The sequence below is a fragment of the Cebus imitator genome, unplaced genomic scaffold, assembly GCF_001604975.1.
Source record: "Cebus imitator isolate Cc_AM_T3 unplaced genomic scaffold, Cebus_imitator-1.0 Scaffold135, whole genome shotgun sequence".
NCBI classification, from domain to species: Eukaryota; Metazoa; Chordata; class Mammalia; order Primates; family Cebidae; genus Cebus; species Cebus imitator.
Window position 1 is genome coordinate 5190243 of NW_016107450.1, and position 18298 is coordinate 5208540.

General features: G+C 36.0%; 1 long non-coding RNA gene across 1 annotated transcript in view; it reads right to left on the bottom strand.

Annotated features, from left to right (window-relative positions):
* Positions 1–236: 236 nt before the first annotated feature.
* The window catches only part of LOC108313279, a 19489-nt gene continuing 1427 nt past the window's right edge, over positions 237–18298 (bottom strand). The window contains exons 2-3 of the long non-coding RNA XR_001829014.2: positions 12167–12171; positions 237–249 (exon numbers count right to left, since the gene is read on the bottom strand). This is a non-coding gene — a long non-coding RNA (uncharacterized LOC108313279). The remainder of the gene's footprint in view (positions 250–12166; positions 12172–18298) is intronic.

Genomic DNA, 18298 nt, shown 5'->3' on the forward strand with positions numbered 1-18298 from the left:
AAAAAAAAAAAAAGAAATTGATTTTCTGTGGAATGATCTATCCAATGTAGAAAGTGGAGTATTGAATATTCTACTATTATTGTGTTGCAGTGTTTGTCTCCCTTCAGATCTCTTAATGTTTGCTTTGTATATGTAAATGCTCTGATATTGGGTGCATATATATATTTGTAATTGTCATATCATCTTGATTTATTGACCTCTTTATTGACTATATAATTACCTTCTTTGTTTCTTTTGACAATTTTTGATCTACAGTCTATTTTGCCTGAAAATATTATAGCTACCCTGTCTCTGTTTGTTTCCATTAGCATGGAATTATTTTTTTCTATCTCTTCACTTTTGTCGAAGTGTCATTAAATGTAAAGTGAGTCTCTTGTAGGCAGCATATACTGAGTCTTGCTATAGTATTTAAAATGTCCATTTAGCCACTCTATGGCATTTTATTGGGTAATTAATATATTTACATTCAAAGTAGTTATTGATTTGTAATAACTTATTTGTACCATTTTGTTAGTTATTTTCTTATTGTTTTGTACATCTTGTGTTTCTTTCTTCCTCAGCATTTTATTTTGTGGTTTGATGGCTTTCTGTAGTTGTATGTTTTTTATCTTCTTTTTTTGTATCTTCTCTTTTTGTCTTCTGTATTTCTATTATAGGATTTTGCTTTGTGGTTACCCTAATGCTTACATAAAACATCTTATAACAGGCTATTTTAAGCTAATAACAACTTAGCCTTGATTCCAAATATTAACTTTGTCCTTTTACTATTACTCCTCCCATGTATTGTGTTTTTGATGTTACAGATTACATTTTAAAATAATTTTTATTCATAAAAAGTCACTGTCGTTTTAGTTGTATTTTGATAGTTTTGCCTTTTAACCTTTATATTAGAGATATAATTGATTTACCCACTGCCATTACAGTATAAGGGTATTTTGAATTTGAGAGTGTACTTACTTTTACCAGTGATTTTATACTTCCATATATTTTCATGTTACTAATTAGAACTCTCTTTCATTAACTTGAATAACTCTCTTTAGCATTTCCTGTAAGATGAGTTGAGTAGTGGTAAACTCAGCATTTGTTGTTTCAGAAAGTTTTTATCATTCAACATTTTTGAAAGAGAGGGATGCTGGGTATAGTAGTCTTGGTTAACATTCTTTTTTTTCAGGTTTTTGGATATATCATCCCACTCCCTTCTGGCTAGTAAGTTTTTTTTTTCCTGAAACATCCTCTGATAATATTAGGAAAGTTTACTTGTATATAACAATTTACTTATCCCCTGCCACTTTCAAAACTCTCTCTTAGTCTTTGATTTTTGACACTTTGATTGTAATATGTTTTGATATGGATCTCTTTAAATTCATCCTACTTGATGCCATTTAGGCTTCCTGGATCTGGATTTGTATTTTCTCCTTCAGGCTTGTGAAATTTGCTGCCATTAATTCTTTTGGCATATGTTCTGTCCCTCTGCCCCTTTCTCTTTCTTCTCCTTTGTTATTCTGATAATGAAAATGTTGGTATGCTTGATATCGTTCCATAATTTTCTTAAACTTTCCTCACTCTTTTTCATTCTTTTGTTTCTTTTTGCTCCATAGATTGTATGATATCTGATCACCTATCTTCAAAGTCACTTGTCCCTTCTTCTGCTTGATTTAGTCTGCTGATGAACCTCTCTATTCTTTGTTGAAACTCTTAGTTTGTGGCTGAACGTGGTGGTACATGCCTGTAGTTCCAGCACTTCTGGATGCCGAGGTGGGTGGATCACCTGAGGTCAGGAGTTTGAGACCAGCCTGGCCAATGTGGTAAAACCCTGTCTCTACTAAAAATACAAAAATCAGCTGGGTATGGTGGCATGTTCCTGTAATCCCAGCTACTTGGGAGATTGAGACAGAAGAATTGCTTGAACCCAGGAGGTGGAGGTAGCTGTTAGCTGAGATCATGCTACTGCACTCTAGTCTGTGTGACAGAGCAAGACTCTGTAAAAAAAAAAAAGAAGAAAAAAGAAAGAAAGAAAGAAAAAGAAAAGGAAAAAAAGAGAATTTCTCCATTTGTTCTTGCATTTCTCTTCTGACCTCAGTGAGCATAAAGTAAATCATGTATCTTCATTTTACTCAAGTTCATTTCTAGAAACTCTTCTTTCTAAATTTGGAATATTTAAAAATGGTTTCTTCATTTTTTTTTTTGAATCTCTGTATTGGTTTCTGCACATTGAATAAGACAACAACCTCTATCAGTCTTGTTATGCTGGCCTCCTGTAGGAGAAAGATCCCACCGATTAATCTGTCCAGAGATCTTAAGGTGAATCTTTGAATCTGAAGGATTTCTTTTTGTTTCTGGTGGCTCCCCAGAGCTTAGAATGTACAATAGCCTGTCAGTACCCCAAGACTGGTAAAGTAGGAGTTAGATTTTATAAATGTAGTTGATAATGTTAAGATGTTGGATGTTTATTACAGTTCCTTCTATGTTCCTGCTAAAGCTGAGTAGAGACATTAATATTTCACCCTGCATTAAGCTTCAGTGAGGCTCTGTGCCAAATTCCTGTACTCATGTTCATGTTAAACCCTCTGTTCTTGAAGAGATAGTTGCTGGAAGTGGATCCATTATATGCCCACCTATTTGTTCTCTGCGGGTTTAGGGCCACCCAGCAATGTAAAATCCATCAAGTCCCAGAGCTGAGTTGTTAGCAGACAGTCCTTTGGCTTAGAGCTTAGAGAAGTTGTGGCTCTGGATGCATGGCCAAATTCCTTCCAGGAAGAATGAGTACACCTGGATTTATCACTGTGCTGAGCTAGAGGAAAGGCTCATGAAGAGCCAACCTCTGGCTTTGGCTGCTGGAGGGCTATTTGTTTCTTCTTTTAGCTACTGATGCAAGTTTGCTAGAAGCCAGGCTAGCAAGTAGTCACTAGAAAACCCTTCCCAAAGAGAAAATGGGAGCTGCATGTCTGTGCCCCTTTTCTGCATTGCTCCAATGGAGATAACCTCTGAAACATTTGCATACTTATTAAATATTAGTTCTTTTTTTTCCGTGGTCTAGGGACACTCATATATGCCTGGTCTCTTTGGCTCCCAAAGCCAAGAAGTTTAACATGGAGTCTTTTGTGAGGTAGCTGTAAAAGTTGAGGTATTTGCTAGATGGTATAAACTCCTTCTAAGGAGAAACAGGGAGCTACATAGTTAAAGCCCCTTTTCTGCTCTACTCCTGGGGAATGAAGCCCCTGGAAGTGTTTATGCATCCACATAAAACTGTCAGTTTTTTTCCTATGGTCTAAATAGAGTTACATTTTCTAATTGTTCTCTGTTTCCAGAGCTAGGACGTTTAGGATGCTGTCCCTTGATAGAAGCTATAAAAGTTTGGGTGCTCTATGTGTGGACAAACTTCCTTCAAGAAGGATTAATAGACCTGGAATTGTCACAAGGGTGAGTCAGAGGAGAAGGCTCAAGAAGTGCCCATGTTCTCAGCTTGCCAGCAAGTTAATATTTGTCTGCTCTTCTAAATCCCTTATACAAGTTAGTTAGAAGCCAAGTCACAAAGTAGCCACTAGAACACTATGTCCTTTCCAGGGAGAAACAGGGTGTTGAAGTTTTTAAAGCCCTCTTTCTGCCCTGCTCCTAGAAGACAAAGCCCCTGAAAGTATTTGCATGCCTGTATAAAGAAAATACATGGGACACAGTTATGTAATCCTGTGTAACAAATATTTCTTAGATATGGTATCATAAGTCAATGAACAAATGATAAAAATAATAAATCAGGCTTCATCAAAATTAGGAAACTTTTTTCTTTTGAGACAGAGTCTTACTCTGTCACCCAGGCTAAAGTACAATGGCATGATCTTGGCTCACTGCAACTTCTGCCTCCCAGGTTCAAGCAATTCTCCTGCCTCAGCCTCCCAAGTAGCTGAGATTACAGGCACCTGCCACCATGCCTGGCTAATTTTTTATATTTTTATTTTTAGTAGAGATAGAGTTTCACCATATTGGCCAGGCTGGTCTCGAACTCCTGATCTCAGGTGATCCACCCACCTCAGCCTCCCAAAGCGCTGGTATTACAGGCACGAGCCACCGGACCCAGCCCGGACCCAGCCCAAGTACAAAAGTTTTATTAACTTTTGTACTTAATAAAACACCACTAGAGAAACTCACTTGTGACTAATCTCTTCCCTCCATTCCCAGAGTTGGTGAATTAAGGGCCAATCATGGGAACCTCAGAGTTAGGGCAGTCTATGTGAGGTTTAACTCCTTCTCTTCACAGGGAGAAGTTGTGTGTTGGGGATTCCTTTCCCAATTTTACGGTACAGTGCATAGAGGGAGGTCCATGCTTGAAAATGCCTCAGCGTTTTCTATCTGTTTAATGTGAATGTTTCTCCTTCAGAGGGTAGGAGTCTCTCAGCTGGTCTCTCACTTTCCCTGAGAGGGAACTGATCCGTGAATACATGTTTATTTGATCCATCCATGGGTAGAAAGAGAGTCAGGAGCTTCCTATTCCGCCATGTTGCTGATGTTAACTATTTTTTTTTAAGTAGTTTTGGAGTGAAGGGTGGCTGACACAGTGCATGAGGGCACCGTATAACAGAAAGGGAAAACAGGATCATGTAGATAAATAGGGTAATTTGAACTGCAACATCTCTTGTTAGCATTATAAAAGAAGGTAGCAAAGAATAAGCAACTAACATTTATAAGTCATCTGCAATGTTTCTATTACTTACATTCAGTCAGTAATTTGAGAGACAAATCTGAAGACTCAGAATGTTGGACAGGGTGACAGAGCTAGCAAATTATGGTGACAATATTGGAGCCTAGTCTTCGCTTATGCTTATGTTTATACTTTCCTTGCTAAACAATCATTTCACTTAGTCTGTAATGCAAGATGTGTCAGGTAAAGAAAACAGGGGCAGCATGGAACAGTACAATATGATACAAAGGGTTCTAACCCCCTCCCTATTATCAGTGAACCTGGACAAGTCACTTATTCTAATAATATTAAAAGCTCTCTTTTATTGGACCTGGGCATGCAATAAGCACTCAACATAATTGCTTGTTTAATTTTTACACCACTCTATGAAATAGGTGACATTAACTCTGTTTTATAGGTTAGGTTTTGAGAGGTTAAATGATTTTTCTAGAAACATCTGGTGAGTATCTAGGATCCAAGTTCATGTCTCTCAGGCTCGAAGCCTCCAGCTATTGACCAATATATCATGAAAGCACAATTATAAAATAAGAGTTTACACAATAAAGGAATGCTTGGGCAAAATCATTGCTATGAGAGATGAACTGAAATATAGGAGGTAAGGATTTGGGGGCTGATAAGAAGGGTATTATGTTGATAAGAGAATGGAGGGCAGTGGAAGGGAGGTAAATGCTGCAATGTATCTAACGTGTGGTCTCCAATAAAAATTCAACTTTCATTTCTTGTCATTTTCTACAATTGTAATCATCCTGGCTTTTTTCACTTACCATAGGTTTATTCATGTTGTAAAACATTTCAGTAGTTTATTCCTCTGCATTACCAAGTAGTATTACATTGTATGGATATGCCACACCTTGTTTATGCATTGCTCAGTTGTGTTATTTCTACTTTTTGACCATTATGAGTAATCATGGTCATGCACAAGTCTTTGGGTGGATATATGATTTTATTTATCTTGTATAAATGCTGAGGAGTGGAACTGCTTGGTCATATGTTAAATCTACATCTAACACTTAAGAAAACAGAAACTGTTTTCCAGTGTGACTGCTTCATTTTGCATTGCAACGTCCAATTTCTCTACATCCATAGCAGTACCTGGTTTTGGCTGTTTATGACTACAGCCATTCTAGTGGGTACAAAGTCATATCTTATTATGGTTTTAATTTATCTTTCCCTAATGCCCAATGATATTGGGAATCTTTTCATGGGCTTATTTGCCATTTATATAGCTTCTTTGCTGAAATGTTTATGAAATTTTTCACATTTTAAAATTGGTTTGTTTTGTTATTATTGAGTTATAAGAATTATTTTATTTTGGTTACAAGTCATTTATTGGATATAAAATTTACAAATATTTTCCTAAACTATGACTTGTCTTTTTTTATTGTCTTGGTAGTGCTTTATCAAGTGCAAAGTTTCTAATTTTGATGAAGTCCAATGTATTATTTTTATCTTTTATTCATTGAACTCTTGATGCAATATCTAAGAAATATTTGTTACACAGGATTACATAAATGTGCCTCTATATTTTCTTTAAATACATTTATAGTTTTAGCTCATATATTTAGATCTAGGAGCTATTTTGAGTTAATTTTTGTGCATGGTATGAGGTAAATGGACAAATTTATTCTTGCAATGTAGATACCTAATTGTGTTAGCATTATTTTTTCAAAAAACTATCCTTTCTATATTGAATTGTCTTCACACCTTTGTTAAGAAGTAATACACCATAAATATGAGGGCTTACTTCTGGACTCTCAATTCTGTTCCACTGATCTATATATGATCTCTTTAAGTTGGTACCATACTGTCTTACTTGTTGTAGCTTTGTAGTAACTTTGGAAATCAAGAAGTGTAAAACCTCCAACTTTGTTTCTATTTCAAGTTTGTTTTGGTTATTCTGGGTTCTTTGCATTTCCATATGAAATTTAGGATTAACTTTACAATTTCTGCAAAAATACCAGCTGGGATTTTGACAGAGATTTCTCTGAATCTTTGAAATACAGAATTTTAAGCCTTTGGAACTTGAAATGGAATGCTTTTAGAAGACATAGTTGCTTTCCAACTTGCCCAGATCTGGACTGCTTTTTATTGCTTTATTATAGACGGTTTCGTATGCTTCCATGACCTGCCTTGTCCCAGGAGCATTTACATTTTCAACTCTAGATCTCCACTTATGGCTAGCACAATGTGAAATGCAACAAAATCCTTATAAATACTGGGGCACTTTAAGCTTATTTTAAACAAACAATTATTAGGAAGCACTCTTTTTTGTTGTTGTTTGTTTAAGAGATGACGTTTTACTCTAGTTGTCCAGGCTGCAGTGCAGTAGAGCAATCTCAGCTCACTGCAGCCTCTGCCTCCCAGGCTCAAATGATTCTTCTGCCTCAGCCTCCTGAGTAGCTGAGATTACAGGCACCCGCTATCATGCCTGGCTACTTTTTTGTATTTTCAGTAGAGACGGGGTTTCATCTTGTTGGCCGGGCTGGTCTCTAACTCCTGACCTCAGGTGATCCACCTGCGTTGGCCTCCCAAAGTGCTGGGATGACAGACATGAGCCACCCCACCCGGCTTACATATGCACTCCTTTATACATATAACACATCTGGAATATAGGCATTATTTTATTACTTTTTGTTTTTTTGAGACAGAGTCTCTTTCTGTTGCCCAGACTTGAGTGCAGTGCTGTGATCTCAGCTCACTGCAACATCTGCCACCTGGGTTCAAGCGATTCTCCTGCATCAGCCTCCTGAGTAGCTGGGGTTACAGACACACATCACGATGCCTGGATATTCTTTGTATTTTTAGTAGAGACAGAGTTTCACCATGTTGACCAGGCTGGTCTCTAACTCCTGACCTCAAGTGATCTGCCCGCCTTGGCACCCCAAAGTGCTCGGATTACAGGTGTGAATCACCATGCCCAGCTGGCATTATTCTTACTAATAAGCTTTTCCTGTGTCATAGTTATTAAACAGAGTGTTTATTTTCCCCCAATAATTGTGATTCATTTTGTGGTCTTTACCTGGATACATTGTTTTTAATCCTCTGATGTCCCATGGCATTTTCTCTGGATCTCTCTTAAAATTTGTAGAAATAGTCTACCTCTTATTTTACTTGTTTGAGTACGCATCTTATGACCTTACTCAACTGGAGATTTCTGAAGGGAGGGACCTGTCAGAGTCATCAGTATCCCACACTGAAAAGATTCAACATTACAATACATCCATATTTGCTGCAGGAATGAATATCCCAAATGAAAATTAATTGGAGTTTTAATGTAAAGTTTCATTTCTGAAAAGGAATTTCTTTGGGCCTCATTTTATACTTATTCCCAATAAAAATCTAGAAAACTTAAAACATTGCGGAGTGTTTGAATTACTGGAAAATTTCCTTTGAAAATCTCACAAAAAGTCACATTCAAATAAGTTTCAATATTCAGGGTTTCAAAAATAATCTAGAGGCTATAATTAGGTTGGTAAATGTTCTGCTTAATTGGCATATTAAAAATGTTTTCAGAATTGTTGTAGAGCTTCCTAAACACTCCTCCCACCAACTTGGCCCTGTGCATGAAAGTCATTTCCTTGATACTCTGGTCTCATTATGGGTTCATGAAAATAGGTCTATATGTCTATTAACTGCCTAGTAATTGCACTGTTATAACTCTGCTTTGATCACATATTGATCTCATTGTCAAAAACCCCAATGCAGGACTTGTTCTGCTGGCTGCCAAGGCTCTTCTGTCTGTTTTGTGATCGAATGGGTAGGGTAGAGCAGTTTTGTCTCTGAAGCTGCTGAGCCTGATTTCAATCTTGAAGAGCAGTTTGGGAGTGAAACCATGACTATGACATTTTGTTTTAGTGACTTGTTTGTTCTATTGGTAAGTCAAAAGTACATTTTATTACATTAAAGCTTAATGAACACCAAATTGCTGTAGTCTCAATAATCATATTTTTTTCTGTTCTGGGGAACATTTTGAGATTGTAGCAGGAGGCACTGTAGGATCCCACATACCCCAAAAAAATGTGAGCCAGGCCATGAAGCACATCTTATTTCAACACTGAATCCTGAGCACCTTGCATAGTACCTGGCATATGCTGTGCTTAATTAGAAAACAATTTGTCTTTCCACTTCTATCCTTTTGTTTATTCTCCTCTTTGCTTTTTTACTGGTTCTCCAAACGTCTCTGAGCTTATCAAGTTTCACCTGAAAAATACAATGACTACTAAATATTTCTAGAGGTCAAAGGGCTGCCTGCCTCCCACAGGGTGATCAGATTGTTCCTGGGATACTGAGAATGATTTAAGGCCCTTTTCTGGTTGTCATGTTGCCACTGCAGGATCAGGAGCTAACTCTTAACAAAGACCTTTTGTTGGCTCCTTATTTTGGAGATGCTTTTAGAGTTGGACTCCAGACAGCTAGATTGACAGGACTTTTAGGATCTATTCAAATAAAAGTACTACAAGATATTTTCTTATTCATTTAATCACTCAAGAAATGAGTATGGAACACCTACCATGTGCCAGTTTCTGTGTTAGGAAGTGGAGATAAAAAGATAAAGACACAGTCTCTGTCCTCAAGAGGCTTACAATACAATTGGGCAGGGGAAGCAGAACAGACTCTGACATGCTGCACTGAATGCTGTATTAGAGAAATGAATAATGTGCTCTGAGAATCAGAGAAGGGAGTGAATAGTGTTGCCTGGGGGTTGGGGAAGCATGTTTATTTTGTTGGTGTGCAAACTCTTTCATCACTGGAAGCCCTGAGGACAATTTTTACACATACTCATTTGGCAAGATAATATTTGTAAAATATTTTGCTGTCCTCAGAGCATAAGGGAAACAATTCATATGGCATAGCAGGACATGAAGCACCAGTCTAACACTGGATAAATACTTTCAAGGTATTTGCAGTCAATGCTGTGAAATGACCTAGAGAGATTCTCATTATTTTGTGACAATGGATGCAAATTTAAGCTTGCTGGACAAACAACTGTTTCATCCAACCAAGAATATCTTCCCCTTCATTTACTAGTGTTAAGATATTTCTTTATTTTCCATCCCATTTACCTCCCCCAGCCTGGCTCCCCATTCTCTCTTCCTCATTTTCAAACAATTTTTGAGCACTTTTCATGTGTTAGACTTTATACTGTGTGCTGAACATACAAAGATGGCTAAAGCAGTCTCATGAGGGAGACAGAGAAATAAACAAATCAGCTCTATTCACTAGGGCATGTATTTTAATAGAAGGTGCACAATATGTTGATGCTTCAAGAAATAGTAATTAATTCTGCCTAACTGGAATCCAGCAAGGCTTCAGAGAGGAGGTGATGTTTGAACAGGATCTTGACAGGCACATATTATCCGTTTCATAGATAAGGTTTTACTTATGACCTCATTAGTTTTGGGGCAACCGTGGCAATGTATGCAATTATGAGATAATTGGTTTAGAATAGTGTTATAAATTATAAACTAAAATTCTATACTTGAAATCCTATATCATAAAATATGTAATTGGTCATGAAAACAGGGTAAAAGCAAGCAAATTTACAAAACATAAAGTAGTAAAATCATACATTTAACAGAAAAAATATTACATGAGTGTTTTCTTGAAGAGCTTTTATATAAAAACTCAGTTGTCAGAAGCTCCTTATAAATAAGTTTGATTGGGCACAGTGGCTAACACTTGTAATCCCAGTACTTTGGGAATCCGAGGTGGGTTGATTACTTGAGGTCAGGAGTTCGAGTGAAACCCTGTCTCTATTAAAAATACAAAAATCAGCCAGGCAAGGTGACTGGTGCCTGTAATCCCAGCTACTTGCAAGGCTGAGTCAGAAGAATCACTTGAATCCAGGAGGTGGTGGTTGCAGTGAGCTGAGATCATGCCACCGCACTCCAGCCTGGGCAACAAGAGCAAAACTCGTTCTCAAAAAAAAAGATAAAGTTTGGATTAACATTTCTTGGCTTGTTGTTCTTTGATACATAAAGGGCTACTAAAAGTTTTTGAAAAGTAATTCGAATAAAATAGTAGTTTCCACAGTAACCAGATATAGCCATGCAATTTTGCTCAGGTCTAATTTAATGCAAATAAGTAGACCATAACCAGAACATTACCTTAAATTTCCCCTTGTCTCCTCTTCTAGTCACCACTCCTGCAAAGTCACTATTTTAGCTTTGAAAAGCACTGATTTTCTTTGCCTCTGTGTGTGTGTGTGTGTGCATGTGTTTGTGTGTTTTGATTAGCTTTACATATTTGATGAATTATTTTTTGTCTGATTTAAGGTTTATAATCTGCGTCTTTCACTTTATCGTAGTTTACATTTAAATAATATTATTTCATTCATCGTAATATTAAAATCTTACACTAGTATACTTTTATTTTTTTCTGTCCTTTGTGCTATTATTGTTGAAACTTTTATGTATATGTATGTTTTAAACCCTCAAATATATATTACTTATTTTGCTTTAAAAATAAGAAATTTTAATGTAATATACAAATATAAAAAATAATGTCTTTGGAATTTATTCTATATTTACCCTTCTACCTCTCTTTATTCCATTGTACAGATTTATATTTTCAGTTTGTGTCACTCTCCTTCAGCTTAAACATTTTCTTTAATTTTTTTTTTTTTTCAGTATAAGTGTGCTGGTGATTAATCCTTTCAGCTTGGAACTGTCTATCATTGTATTTATTTTTCCCCTATTTGTAGAAGATAATTTTTTTCTGGTTATGAATCCTAACTTAATTCGTTTTATTTTTAATGTCTTACAGCACCTTAAAATATTGTTCCATTGCCTATGGGCTTTCATTACTTCTGATGTGAAGTTAGTATTGATTCTTACCTTCCTTTCTCTGTAGGTCTTGTGAGGTTTTTTCCATCAAGTTTACAATTTTTGTCTTACAGCTGACATCAAGAAATTTGATTATTCTGTGCCCTGATGTGTATGTGTACATATGTGTGTGTGATTTTTTTTGTTTTTTTGCTTTTGGGTTTTATCCTTCTTACTGTTTGTAGAATCTCTTGGATCTGTGGGTTTATATATTATAAAATTTAGAAACATTTTGGTCATTATATCTTTAAACATTTTTTTCTGCCTCACCTATCCTAAATGCCAATTATATGTATCTTAGACCACTTGACATTTTCCCACAGGTCACAGTGGCTTTGTTGGTTTCTTTTAGCTTTGTATATGTGGCTGAAAGCACGTACTTTATTAAAATTTATCATCCAAAATTTTACATGTCGTGAAAATTGTTCACTCATGCTGGATAGTTTCTATTGCCCTTTCTTCAAATTTACTGATCTTTTATTTTCCAGTGTTTGATTTGCTATCAAGACTATCAGTGATTTTTCATTTTAGGTATTGTCAATTTCACTTCTGAATGTTTACCTTTTTTTCCTAATTTTAAGCTTCTCCCCTCATTATTTTAATGCTTTCCTTAAATCCATGAACATATTTATATAAGCTGTTTTAAAACTTTATCTGTGGCTGGGTGTGGTGGCTCACGTCTGTAATCCAGAACTTTGGGATGCTGAGGTGGGTGGATCACTAGAGGTCAGAAGTTTGAGGTCACCCTGGCCAACATGGTGAGACCCCGTCTCTACTAAAAACGCAAAAATTAGCTGGGTATAGTGGTGGGCATCTGTAATCCCAGCTGCTTGTGAGGCTGAGGCAGGACAATAGATTGAACCCAGGAGGTGGAAGCGGCGGTGAGCCAGGATAATGCCTCTCCACTCCAGCCTTGTTGACAGAGAGACTGTCAAAACAACAACAAAAAAGAACAAAAAAATTATCATTTCTATTATTTTTGTTTCTGTTTTTATAGACTTATTTTTCTTTTGGCTCTGGGTTTCATCTTTTTGCCTCTTGGCGTATCTAATAATTTTTGGTTAGGTATTTGATATTGTACTTTTTATGTTGTTTGGGTTTTGTAATTTTCTTTTAAACAATGTACCAATTTATTTCAGAAGATAGGCAATTTATTTTTTGTAGTTTATTTTTAAATTTTCTTTGTGTTAGTCTTAACAGGCCTTTACTCTGGGGCTGGATTAGTCATACTCCTAAAAAGTAAACTTCACTGGCCTCTATTGAATGCTCTGGTTTGTTAATAAACTCTCTTCATACAAAGTGATAAGAATTGGAACATCTACCAACTCTGTGTGAGCTCTGGTAATTGTTCAACTTACAGCTTTCTGGTAGCTGCTATTTTTTTGGTAGTTGTTCTTCACCTTGGCTCATGGGATCTTGCTTATGTATTGAAAGATTAAAATTCAGTCAATGACTCAACTGGAAGTCTATGTACATTTCTTCAAATTTTTCTCTGCATAGCTTCCTCTTCTTATTCACTCCCATCCCACCTACCTGTGTCTCCTTGAACTCCAGTTTCTGCATCCTTAGCTTAGTGATATTGCCAAACCCTTTTTAGACTCTCCTTCTCTAACCCAGGGTCTGAAAAGTGCCCAGAGATAGACATATGGGCTAAACTTAAGGCATACCTTCTTTTAGGGAACGAAGTCTATGCTATTAGTTGCCCAATATGTAAAAACAGTTTTTCTATATTTTTTTGCAAGTGTTCATTATTTTTGTGGCAGCGTTGGTTCAGTACCAGTTACAGCAACATGGCCAGAAGCAGAAGTTTTATTTCCCCAATTAATTACTTTATGTAATTGCAACCATACATCAAGCCGCTTCTGGGTGGATTTCTTTCACTTGGTATTATGTTTGTGAGACTCATCCAAAATTTTACATGTCGTGGATATTGTTCATTCATTACTTCACAGTATACATTATGTGACCATATAACAATTCTTTTACCCATCTTACTTTTGATGACTGCCTATGTACTTTAACTCAGAATTAGAAAATAAAAACAAAAAACGCAAACATTTATTAAGCTATGTACCAAGCTATTGTGATTTCTTAACAATATGGCCGGCACTCATATAGTATTGCTAAGTACCAGGCACTGTTCTAAGTGCCTTAGATATATTAACCCACTTAGTCATCACAAATATCTTACAAAATAAGTGATGTTATTATCATCTCATCCTAATTTTCAGGTGAAGATACTGAGGCAAAATCAAATTCCTGGGCCAAAGACTCATAGAAATTGCATGGACTAGATTTAAATGCAGGCAGTCTAGCTTTATAGGGTCTTAATTATAATGCCGTATTGCCTCTCCATGAACACGCTATTACACTTAATCTCATTTAATTGTTACTACTGCTAGATACATTCTCCATTTTATAGTTTAACAAACATACAGAACAGAGGTTGTTTATCCAGTGGATGACAGTCAGGTTTGTCACTCAGATGTTTGTCTACTACTTCTACTCCTCTAATTCCACACCTTTCCTTTCACTATTTATTTCAAAACACTTCGAGAGTCACAGAAAGTTTCAAAGATTTAATGATAGAACAGATAGGTGCCATGCACCATTTGCCTAGTGTCCCTGTGGTAACATCTTATATAACCAAAGACCACTCTCAAAACCAATAAATTGACATTGATACAATCCAGAAGCCAAGGTTGATTTTATAATGGCTTTTAAATACTCTAAAAGTTATGACATGCAAGAGTGAGACAGTTTTCTGTAGAAAAAGAAAAAGTTTGTTAAAAAGGACCAAGAGAGTACTACTGTTCTACAAATCAAACTCTCAGACTTAAACAGCTAGACATGGGTAAAATACGCATTAATGATAGAACTTGCTAGCAAAATGTTGTAATAAAATATAATATATTACATATTAAAATCCTAATTCCAAAGAAGGAGATGAGTTAAATTGGGAATATAAGAATGCAGACTTAAGTCATATTCAATACAGGAAAGCAATGTCACTGCGAGAAATTATAGACTAGAATACTAGACTCTGAAACATATTACAAGAGTAGTGTTCATCCGGTATCCCTCAGAAAATTGATGGCTGGCCCCTTTCTAAGTTTTCCATTGAGCCTATGGTGAAAAGTTTTGCTCTGAAGCATTATAGCTCTAAAAATCCTTTCATAAAATACACTAGAAAACTGAGATTCATTGCTCAGAAATGAGTGTGGAACCGCTTACCCTGTAAGGCAAGAGAGACCTGTATTTGCTCTTGTTAAGCCATAAAGCAATCTTACCTCAGGTATTTCTATAGCAATAGCTGCATGAGAATGAGAATTGTGATAGGTTCACAAAAATAAATCTTCATAGCTCTTCCCAAGGTGGAAGACTGAGACTAGTCCACATTCCTTTCAAATTTAGAAACCAAAAGTTTGCTTTTATTTAACCTGAGCCTATGCTATTCTGTCTAGTCCATGTATTTATTTATTTATTGCATTTATAGAGCACTTTTCTTCCAAAGCAACATCTTTGTCACAGTTGGCTCCTGGAGGAAGAATTGATCACAGACATGCATTGGAGCTACAAGGTAAGTAGAATACCACACACTGTTTCATATTAGAAACAGAAATGGCTTTCTAGGATCTTAACTGTGGAGATGACTGTGTCACTTTTTTTTTTTTTTTTTAGTATAGTTACTATACAAATTGCTAAAATCTTAGAAGAGGTGAAATTCTTTAAATTCCTTAAAATATTTACAGCCCTAAACAATGATGTATCCACTACTAACTTGTCACAAGTATATGACAAAGTTTATTTGCTAATTTACACAAGATAGGACAAAAAAATAGAATCTTCCCTGGGTCATTGGAACTGGGCTTTGGTGAATTCACAGATAATTGGGTTTGTAGAGATATCTCTCAGTCTTTCCAGGCTTTGCCATGCCTTCTTTTCCTAGAACACCCAGGACAGTTCAAAACTCTGCAAAGGCATTCCAGATTTGTTTATGTTTGGGAGTCCAAGCTTTCTGACCCACATGATGCCAGTTGGGTTTTGTTAACATAGAACTGCAGTCATGCTCATTTTCCCATTCTTGCCTTAATAACCTCTTAACAACATTTCTTCATAGTGAATAAATATATAAGTGCTTTAAAATTTTGTCACAGAAGGTTGAAGGGACAGGTGAAGATATGACAGATGAAAGAGCATTAGGTCAAGAGATAGAAGACTTGAATTCTGGCCTAGGTCCTTCATTACTGGCTGAGTGAGTTTGGCTAATGCTTTTGCTATCTCTGGGCTTCAGTTTCTTCATTTTTGAGATAAAATGCATCCTAGGTAATCTCTTAGGTCATTAACCCTCTCAGGAAAGTCGTCTACGAAACTCAAATCACGTTCCTGAAAATCCTGGTGAAGACAAACTTTCATACTTCATTTATATGTGAAGTAAAATTTAGTAAACATAAAAATTTTTTGCATATATTTATGACATACTTACCATATATCGGATGCTATGCTAGGTGACTCAAATATAGTGTTAGTAAAAGAAACCCAGACCCCTCAGAAATAGAAAGCTTACAATCTAGGATGACTGATAAAAAATGAATAATAAAAAAAACACATGCTTAATTAATTACAATTGTGACTAAAGCTATGAGAGAAAAAATATAGAATATTATTGAGAGCTCATAATAGAATTTGGCTACTGAAGCCAAGTACATACTTTGTTGGCTTTTGTTAAAAATTATCTTATATATTCCCAAGGAGTATATTTCTTTCACACACATTTGTTTTAGGAAGAGTCAGGGAGAACACAAGGCTGCAATATATAACACGTCCTTCATAGCATTATTTTATCTTAAACAAGTGCACACAGGCAGTAAATTATCTCATAATAAGAGCCACCTAAAATCTTGCTGGGTCTCTTCTTAGCAAAATATGGAGCATTACCCTAGTTTTGTGGCTTATTTGGGTGCTTTTTGTTCTGGACTATATTTTCAATGATGTTTGTTTAGAGAAAATTTTTAGAAAATAAAATTTGTGTTATTTTCAGAGCAAAGTATAGTTTTGCTCACAGCTTTGGAAGATATAGTATCTCCCTCTGGAGTAAAGCGCAGAGGTGCTCACTTTCCAGTGTAATGAAGGTAATGCTTTCTGCTCCTCTTGAGAAAGGGAAAGTACATTTAACACCCATTTAAAAAGATTTGAGCTCTCTCAGCTAAGTTTTCCTCTCCTATCACACAATCCACTGCATGTACAGGTGACTTTTGGCCCTCCTATTTTCACATTGTGGGAGCTGAGGCTTGAGGAACCAATGGAAAAATTGCAGATACTCTGGCTACTGATATCGCCATGAGTAATAAACTGTTCTTTGTCTCATGTCTTCTATCAGCATCCATGAAATTGCTGCAGGCTAACTTAATAGTTTGCAAGTGAAGCAAAATCTTAGGCCATTCAAAGTTCTTAATAGCAGCTAATAGAAAAGTGTGAACAACAGTTTTTATTGTTCTTTTTGTTTTAGAATGACAAACACTACATCATAAATAGACCTATTATTTCACTCTCACTTGAGAATATGTGACTTGGAAGAGCTCATAATTCTCGTTTTAAAAAGAAGTTCATTTTGCAGAAGAAATGTTTAATTTATTTTGGTAATTATAATCTTAATAATAATTAAAATACATACTATTCATTGAGCATGTAGTGTACAACAGCACCATGTGAAGCATTTTACATACATCTTTTCTTTTAATCCTCAAAACAACCAATGAAGCAGGACACTTGAAGGCTCCTGCCTTTGACACCACACCTATTGTCTCCTCTCATTCTTTCTGTAGGCTCTTGCATCATGCCACTCTTTGTCCATATAGTCATTCATAGCTCTCACCTTTTCCGCGGAGAGTAGCTGTGGCCCTTGGGATCTCAGAGTCACTTAGGAGTCCAATAATACTCCATAATATCACTTTTTGTCCGTTGACTGTGGCATCTGTGGAGGGATACTACTTTCTTCTGTCACAGGGACCAGAAATTCAACTCCCTGACAAGATATACATTATTTAACTTTAACTCTGTCCTTAATGACCTCAGGTAAAAACATAAATCTATAATCCCAGATAAATCAGAATTCTTATTTCCTGAAACTCAATACTTGTGGTTGCAGTAAAGTGGAAGTATTGTTCTGAAGTGAAGTATGTTTTTAGGTCAGTTTTCTTGATTATGAGTATAAATATTATTATTAATAAGTTTTGATATGTATTTACGAGTGGTCACAAACTGGTTTAGGTGCAGTACATAATCTCAATTAGTCTTCACAAAAACTGAAAAGAAACCAAGATTCACAAGAGTTAAACAAATTGAAGTATAAGAAAGGCCATCAAATGCAGTCATTAAAAAAGCTTTGATTCTGCAATCAGATCGTTATCAATATCTTGGTTTGCCCCGGCTTTAGAATTTGATACGTATTTAAATTCTGTCTCTACTGTCTACTAGACTGACACAATTGCTAAGCCCCAGTTTCCTTATGTGTTTAAAGAGACTAATAATAGTACCTAATTTATAAGCAAATTGTGTGGATTTAACAAGATAATGCTACCATATGCTTTAGATAATACCTGGTAAGCAGGAAGTGCTCAATAAACACATTCTGTTATTGTTATTAATCCCAATTTAAAGTAAAACATGAATAGTAGTCCATGACTTGAATCCAGGACAGAGCTACCTGATAAAATATAGAACACCCAAGGCCGGGCACGGTGGCTCAAGCCTGTAATCCCAGCACTTTGGGAGGCCGAGG